The sequence below is a fragment of the Anolis sagrei genome, chromosome 5 (genome assembly GCF_037176765.1).
Source record: "Anolis sagrei isolate rAnoSag1 chromosome 5, rAnoSag1.mat, whole genome shotgun sequence".
Taxonomy (NCBI): Eukaryota; Metazoa; Chordata; class Lepidosauria; order Squamata; family Dactyloidae; genus Anolis; species Anolis sagrei.
The window spans coordinates 173,414,617-173,421,614 of NC_090025.1; the positions used below are offsets into that span (position 1 = coordinate 173,414,617).

Sequence of the window (6,998 nt, forward strand, 5' to 3'; positions counted from 1 at the left end):
GATAGTTCTTGAACCTCACCAAACAACAACTCCCGGATCCCATTATCACAGAGCCATTGCACTTAAAGTGGTATCAAGCAACATTAATTCTACAGGGTGAAACGTTCTAACTTGGCAGCTGCATGGCGGGCTGGAGTGGGATAGGTGGGCCAGAAGGGAGAGCATTCTCCTCAAGTACCCTCCTTGCTAGGAGGACTGGCTGCCCAGAGAGGAAGAGAGCCTTTCCCTCCTGTCATACCCATCTCTCACTTTCACTCTCTTTATTTCACTCAGCTTATGCACACGCCTCTCCCCTGGAAGGCTCAGCCTTTATATAAAAAGGGGTTTATGTGAAGGGAAGGGGGTCCCTTTAAGATTGGGGCAGGAGAGAAAGCTGAAGAGAGGAGATCTCCCTTTCCTCCCCTTCCTCTTCTCTTTTGGAGACAGAAAGTGAAGGAAAGACAGGAAGGAAAGACAGGCTTGCCTTGGTCAGGATGAGATGGTGGACGGGAGAGAAAAAGTGTATCCATTAGACCCCGTATTGCCTACTCCCAATATAAAATCTTAGAATCATAAGAACTGGAAGAGCCCCCAAGGACCATCCAGTCCAACCCCCCGCCATGCAGGAAGACACAATCAAATCATTCCTAATAGATAGCCTCTGCCGAAAAAACTCTCCAGAGAAGGAGACTCCACAACACCCTGAGGCAGCCTATGACACTCTCCAGGAAGTTCTTCCTAATCTTTTCAGTCAAATCTCTTTCCTTGTCATTTGAAACCACTGCTCCCTTGTGCCCTGGACTCTAGAGCAGCAGAAAATCCGTCTTCTCCCTCCTCCTCAATGGGACACCCTTTTAAATCTTGAAATGTGGCTCTCATGTTCTCTCTCTATCTTTTCCCAACTGAACATCCCCTGTAAGGAAAGGAGGAAGGAAAAATAGAAAGGAGGAAGGGAATAAGAGAAAGAAGGAAGAAAGGGTGGAAGAGAATGGAGGGAGGAAAGACAAAAGGGAAGGAAGGCAGGAGAGAGGGAAAGAGGGATGAAAGAGGGAGGGAAGGCAGGAAGGAAGGACGAAAGGGTGGAAGGAAAGGATGGAAGGAGAAAGAGGACAGGAAGGAAGTAGAGGGGGGAGGGAAGGAAGAAGAAAAGAAAAAAGGAAGAAAGGATAGGATGGTGAGAAGAGGAGGACCCGAGAAAAAAGCCTAAGGGGCTGCATTTGGCCCCCAGGCCTGGGTTTACCCATACCTGGTGTAGATGTACCAGAGGTCACTCTCACACAACCTCAAGCACTATATTCTGCAACCTATGGGACTGGGTGCAAGGGAAATAAATCCCTTTTGGTATTTCCAATGAAGGGATGGGATAGGCGCTGGGATTCCCATGAGTATCATTTTCCTCCTCAATTTGGTCTCAGCCTTGGGACCTTAATCATGTGATGCAGTTGGTGCATACAAGCACTAGTTAAAAGTAGTTCATTCTTCCTTCCCTGGGTGGGGACGAGGGAGGAGAAATAGCAAAACTGGTCATTCTCTCAGACAGTGTTCAACTTGGATATTGCCCTGCAAACTTTGTTTCCCTTCCCCTACACCAGTTCTAAAGAAGTGGAGAAAACATTTAGAGAGATAGCAAGGTATATTAACACGATTTGCAAAAAAAACCCAAAAATGTACACCAAGAAAAAGTATGTATTTTTGTCTGAAGGAAAGTCTAGTTTTCCAATGGGTCTTACTCCATATTCAGTATATTTTTGATTGCAGTCTTAAAGTCCCATATTAACTGGAGATAACAATTGTCTAATCGCAATACCTTGTAAAATTGCTTAGAATGGGAGTAAAAATTGACCAGAATAAGGGGTCAGCTCTCATAACCATTTTTGGAGAGATAGCCACAATAATCTGAATGGCGTAGTGTGCTGGTTCTCAACCTGTGGGTTCCCAGATGTTTTGGCATTCAACTCCCAGAAACCCTAACAGCTGGTAAACTGGCTGGGATCTCTGGGGATTGTAAGCCAAAAGACCTGGGGACTTACAGGTTAATAACCACTGGACAACGACACTGGAGATAAAGCTTTAAATCCCCACTTGAACACAGAGACCCACCAAGAGACCATGGGCAAGCCTTGCCTTCCTGTTAGCCTCAGAGGAAGGCAAAAGCAAAGCCCTTCTGAACAAATCTTTCCAAGAAAACCCTGGAACAGGGCATCCGTAAGGCACAAACAATTTGAAGGCACATAGCAATAAAGCTTCTGCACACATCATATTCCAGTCCCAACTGGTCACATCATTAAGAGTAGGCAGGCTTGTTATGGCTGAGGGCAAATGAAGTACACTGTTAGATTTTAGCACAAACGTGTGAAGAAATCCTAACACTTGGTAAACTGGCTGGGATTTCTGGGAGTTGTAGGCCAAAACACCTGAGGACCCACAGGTTGAGAACCACTGTCATGTTGATTTGCCATGGAAAGGCCCATTCTACCTGCACCAATTCTTAGCAAGAGATTCTGGAGATGACTTTGCAAAAGGCCATGAGAAGTACTGCATTATTCAATTACTTAATGCTACCAATGAAGTGCAAATCTATTTTTGTAACATGCCAAAATTACCAAACATGCATGTTGAAATTCAAACAAAATGTATTGAATTTAGGCTGATGTTCATAGTAGCAAGAGGATGGAACAGCATTACTACAACAACCTTCAGCTCTGAGTGAGCTTTTCCCCCTCCCGATTTTTTAAAATTTATTACTACTTTTCCTCCCTATAATTTAGGAGGAAAAAATGTGCCTGTCTCAGTTATTCCATTTGAGAAACTGATGCTGGAAATTTAGAGCTTTACACAAAGTTATGGAACACTTTGTAGCTATATCCAGGGCATCCTGTTGTGATGCATTAAATTTTCTAGACAATGGAAATTTATCATTGTGACCATATGGCTGGATAGTATTGGGATGGGTAGGTATAATATTTTCAATTTTTCCCCTATAAAGCCTCGTTATCCACTCACCCATGCTAGACAATTTATCTCAGATTTACAAATGAAATATTGAAACCAAAGATGACTCAAAACCCTGTGATATGCCTGGCACAGAAACTGTCAACAGTGATTCTTCCTCATAGAGATAAAAATATATAAACAAATGAATTAGATGCCCATTCTGCACTCTCTTAAAGAATATTTCCTCCAAATTTGCTGTTTGAAGTAAATGATCTTACTCTATATTCTTGCTAAAGATAACTATTAAAAAAATAAGAGATACGTTTGTGCAATACTGAAAAGTTTTAGTGCCACATTGGAACCCTGGTACCTCTTCATTAAACTACAATAGCTCATTGATAGGTTGTTATGGATGCTTCTTGTATATCTCTGTGTCTGTGTACACACATTTATTCATTTATTTATTTATTATTTACTATATTTCTATCTGGCTCTTCTCACCCCGAGGGGAACTCAGAGCAGCTTACAAATAAAGCAAGATTCAATGCCGCATGATAAAATACAATTACAAATAAACATATTAAACTATAATACAATAAAAATATAAACAATTAATACACATTAAAACATAATGCTCACCCCCAAGTTGTTATTCTTGATACTGCATTTAAGTCGATTTCCATGTTACATATTCCATAATTGGACTACACCCCGAAAGCTTGTTCCCAGAGCCAGGTCTTTAGCTTTTTCCTAAACTTCAGGAGGGAGTGGGCCAATCTGATGTCAATGGGAAGAGAGTTCCATAGCTGAGGGACCACCACTGAGCAGGTCCTGTCTCTCGTCCCCACCAATTGTGCTTGTGAAGGGAGTGGGACTGAGAGAAGGGCCTCAGCAGCAGATCTTAATGCTCTAACTGGCTCATAGAGGAAGATAAGTTCAAAAAGGTAAGTTGGACCAGAACATGCATACAAGCAGGCATGGACACAGAACTGCTGAAAAGAGGAAGTAAAGTGACACCACACAATTTTCCTCACTCACTCCCACAATTTATAACATTTTTTTTCAAATGTGAGGCAAGAAACTGGTGGCTCATTATGCAAGAGTTCTCTTTTTTAAAAAGCCAACACACAATATTTTCCTGATTCCAGTTTTAAAGTTTTCAGTCAAGAGAATTGATCACCAGTTTGGACTTTGAATGAGCCCTGATTTGACTCTCAAGATCTCTTGAAAGCCTTCTTCCCTTCCTTTTAACAAGATAATCCCATCTCTCCTCCATTATCTCCTTGCAAATCTCATCAAGGAGAAAACAATCGAATCATTTCATGCTTCACTGCAGGATGGGTGAGGATCCTTAAGGGGAAAATAATTATTGGGTTGTTGTAGGTTTTTTGGGCTGTATGGCCATGTTCTAGAAGTATTCTCTCCTGACATTTCGCCTACATCTGTGGCAGATATCTTTAGAGGTTGTGAGTCTGTTGGAAACTAGGAAAATTGAGTTTATATATCCTAGTTTCTGGCAGACCTCACAATCTCTGAGGATGCCTGCCGTAGATGCAGATGAAAATACCAATGAACATTGTCACCATTTTGAATGCGCCTATTATCATCAGACCAAAACACCTTCTCTGCTTTAAAAAAAGAGGGAGAATTTAATAATATTTCAAGAAATACAGAAACTGCGGCAAAAAAGAAGACGACCTTCTGCTGACCCATACAACTCCTTGCAGTCAGCCATAAAACTTGGTAAAATACTTCATTGCTGTGTGCAAAAAATTACATAAATTCTGCTGCATTGTTTTCCTCTACATGTTGAAACCAGCTCTTTGGAGACAGCCATTGCAATGACAACTTACAGCTTTTTGCCAAAAGTCACAGTTTTTTTAAGGGGTTTGGCGGGGGGGGGGGGGATCCTACAAAAGAAATCTGCTTTTCCCAATATCCATCCCCACTTTATCATTGCCCACAGATGAAAAGTCAACCAGAAGTCTCCAAACTGCTCAGAAAGATCCACCAGCAAGGAATTGGATTCTTTTTACAAGACAAGAACCATTGTCCTCATCTCAATGTCTTATTCCTCCTTTTCCCTCTCTTAGCCAGCTTCCTCCTACTAGATCATTCTTTACAATGAGGCACTACAGCAGTCAAGTCCTCCCTCCCAAATTTGAGCTGCCTCTCCAGATGAAGTGACTCACACAAGACCCCCAAAACCCAAGAATTTCTGAGTAGGAAGAAGAAATGAGACTTTGAACTGGGAGTCACAGTGAAGAATGATGCACCCCAAGAGTCACATCACAGAAACAACCCTAGCAGCTTACCTCCCAAGCTTGGACTGCCTCCCCAGGTGCAAGAACCCATAAAGCAGCGTTTCTCAACCTGGGGGTCGGGACTCCTGAGGGGGTCACAAGGGAGTGTCAGAGGAGTCGCCAAAGACCATCAGAAAACACAGTATTTTCTACTGGTCACAGGGGTTCTGTGTGGGAAATGTGGCCCAATTCTATCATTGGTGAGGTTCAGAATGCTCTTAGATTGAAGGTCTATTTTCCCCAAACTCCACCAGTGTTCACATTTGGGCATATTGAATATTCGTGCCAAGCTTGGTCCAGATCCATCATTGAGTCCACAGTGCTCTCTGGATGGAGGTGAACTACAATTCCAAAACTCAAGGGCAAGGCCCACCAAGCTCTTCCAGTATTTTCTGTTGGTTAGGGGAGTTCTGTGTGCTGAATTTGGTTCAATTCCATCACTGGTGAAGTTCACAATGCTCTTTGATTGTAGGTGAACTATAAATCCCAGCAACTACAACTCCCAAATGACAAAATCAACCCCTCCCCCAACCCCACCAGTATTCAAATGTGAGCATATCGGGTATTTGTGCCAAATTTGGTTCAGTGAATGAAAATAGATCCTGCATATCAGATATTTACGTTACGATTCATAACAGTAGCAAAATTACAGTTATTTATTTATCTCCAAGATTTGTACCCTGTCCTCCTCAACCCGCAAAGGGGGACTCAGGGCGGCTTACATAGGCAACAATTTGATACCAGCACATACAAAATCCATACACAATATACCACAACATCACACATTAAATAAAACCATCAAGTTAAAAATCCATTAAAAAAAACATTATTAGCAACTTGTGTAGCCAAATCCAATCCAATGCAGCATCCAAAGATGCTGAATTGGATTGGATTTTGCTACATGGTTACTAATAATGTTTTTTAGCAACGAAAATAATTTTATGTTTGGGGAGAGAAACTGTATTAAAGGGTCGCAGCATTAGGAAGGTTGAGAAACACTGTATTAGATCATTCTTTACAATGAGGCACTCCAAGAGGCACGTTCTCTCCCCCTCCCCCCCCCCAAATTTGAGCTGCCTCCCCAGATGCCGTGACTCACACAAGACCCCCCAAACCCATGGATTTCTGAGTAGGAAGCTGGATGGACAGGAAAGAAACGAGACTTTGAAATGGGAGTCACACTCCATGGATTCTACAGTGTGTAGATGCCCCCCAAGAGACACATCACAGGCACAACCCTAGGCAGCTTACCTCCCAAGCTTGGGCTGCCTCCCCAGGTGCAAGAACTCATAAAGGAAGGGGAAATAAAGAAAGAGATCACCCCGAGAGGAGGATCCTTGGCTGCCTCCCTTGTGCCTACCTTTCTCCTTGGCAGCACCAGAGCTGCTTTCCGTCCTCATCTTGGTCGAACTGGGGCTGGAGAGGAAAGAGGCACAAGCAGCCGCCTCTGGGCTCATAATTCCGCCTCTTTCCCTTCCTCCACCCCCTTCCTCCCTTTTGTTCGTCTTTCTCTCCCTCTTCCCCCCTTTCTCTCTCTCTCTCTCTCTCTCTCTCTCTCTCCTCCAAAGACGTCTTCTCCCCCTCTCCTTCCTCTCGGCAAACTTCTCTCTCTCTCCCTTTCCCCAAGCAGCTTCAGGACCCCATTTTTTCCCTCCTCTAGTTTGCAAATCCCTCGACGTTGTGGTCCTTTCCAAACTTTAGGAAGTTAATACCACCCCCTTTTCTTCTTCTTCTTCTTTCCCTCCCCCTGCTTTTTTCTCTTCCTCCTCCTCCTCCTCCTCT

The 6,998-nt window shown here is 43.2% G+C and overlaps 1 protein-coding gene across 2 annotated transcripts in view; it reads right to left on the reverse strand.

Annotated features, from left to right (window-relative positions):
* Nucleotides 1-6,659, reverse strand: part of DENND2A (DENN domain containing 2A) — an 86,501-nt gene extending 79,842 nt beyond the window's left edge. For both annotated transcript variants that reach the window (XM_060776838.2, XM_060776837.2), the window contains exon 1: nt 6,577-6,659. The gene's annotated coding sequence lies outside the window, so the exon portion shown is untranslated. The remainder of the gene's footprint in view (nt 1-6,576) is intronic.
* Nucleotides 6,660-6,998: the final 339 nt, after the last annotated feature.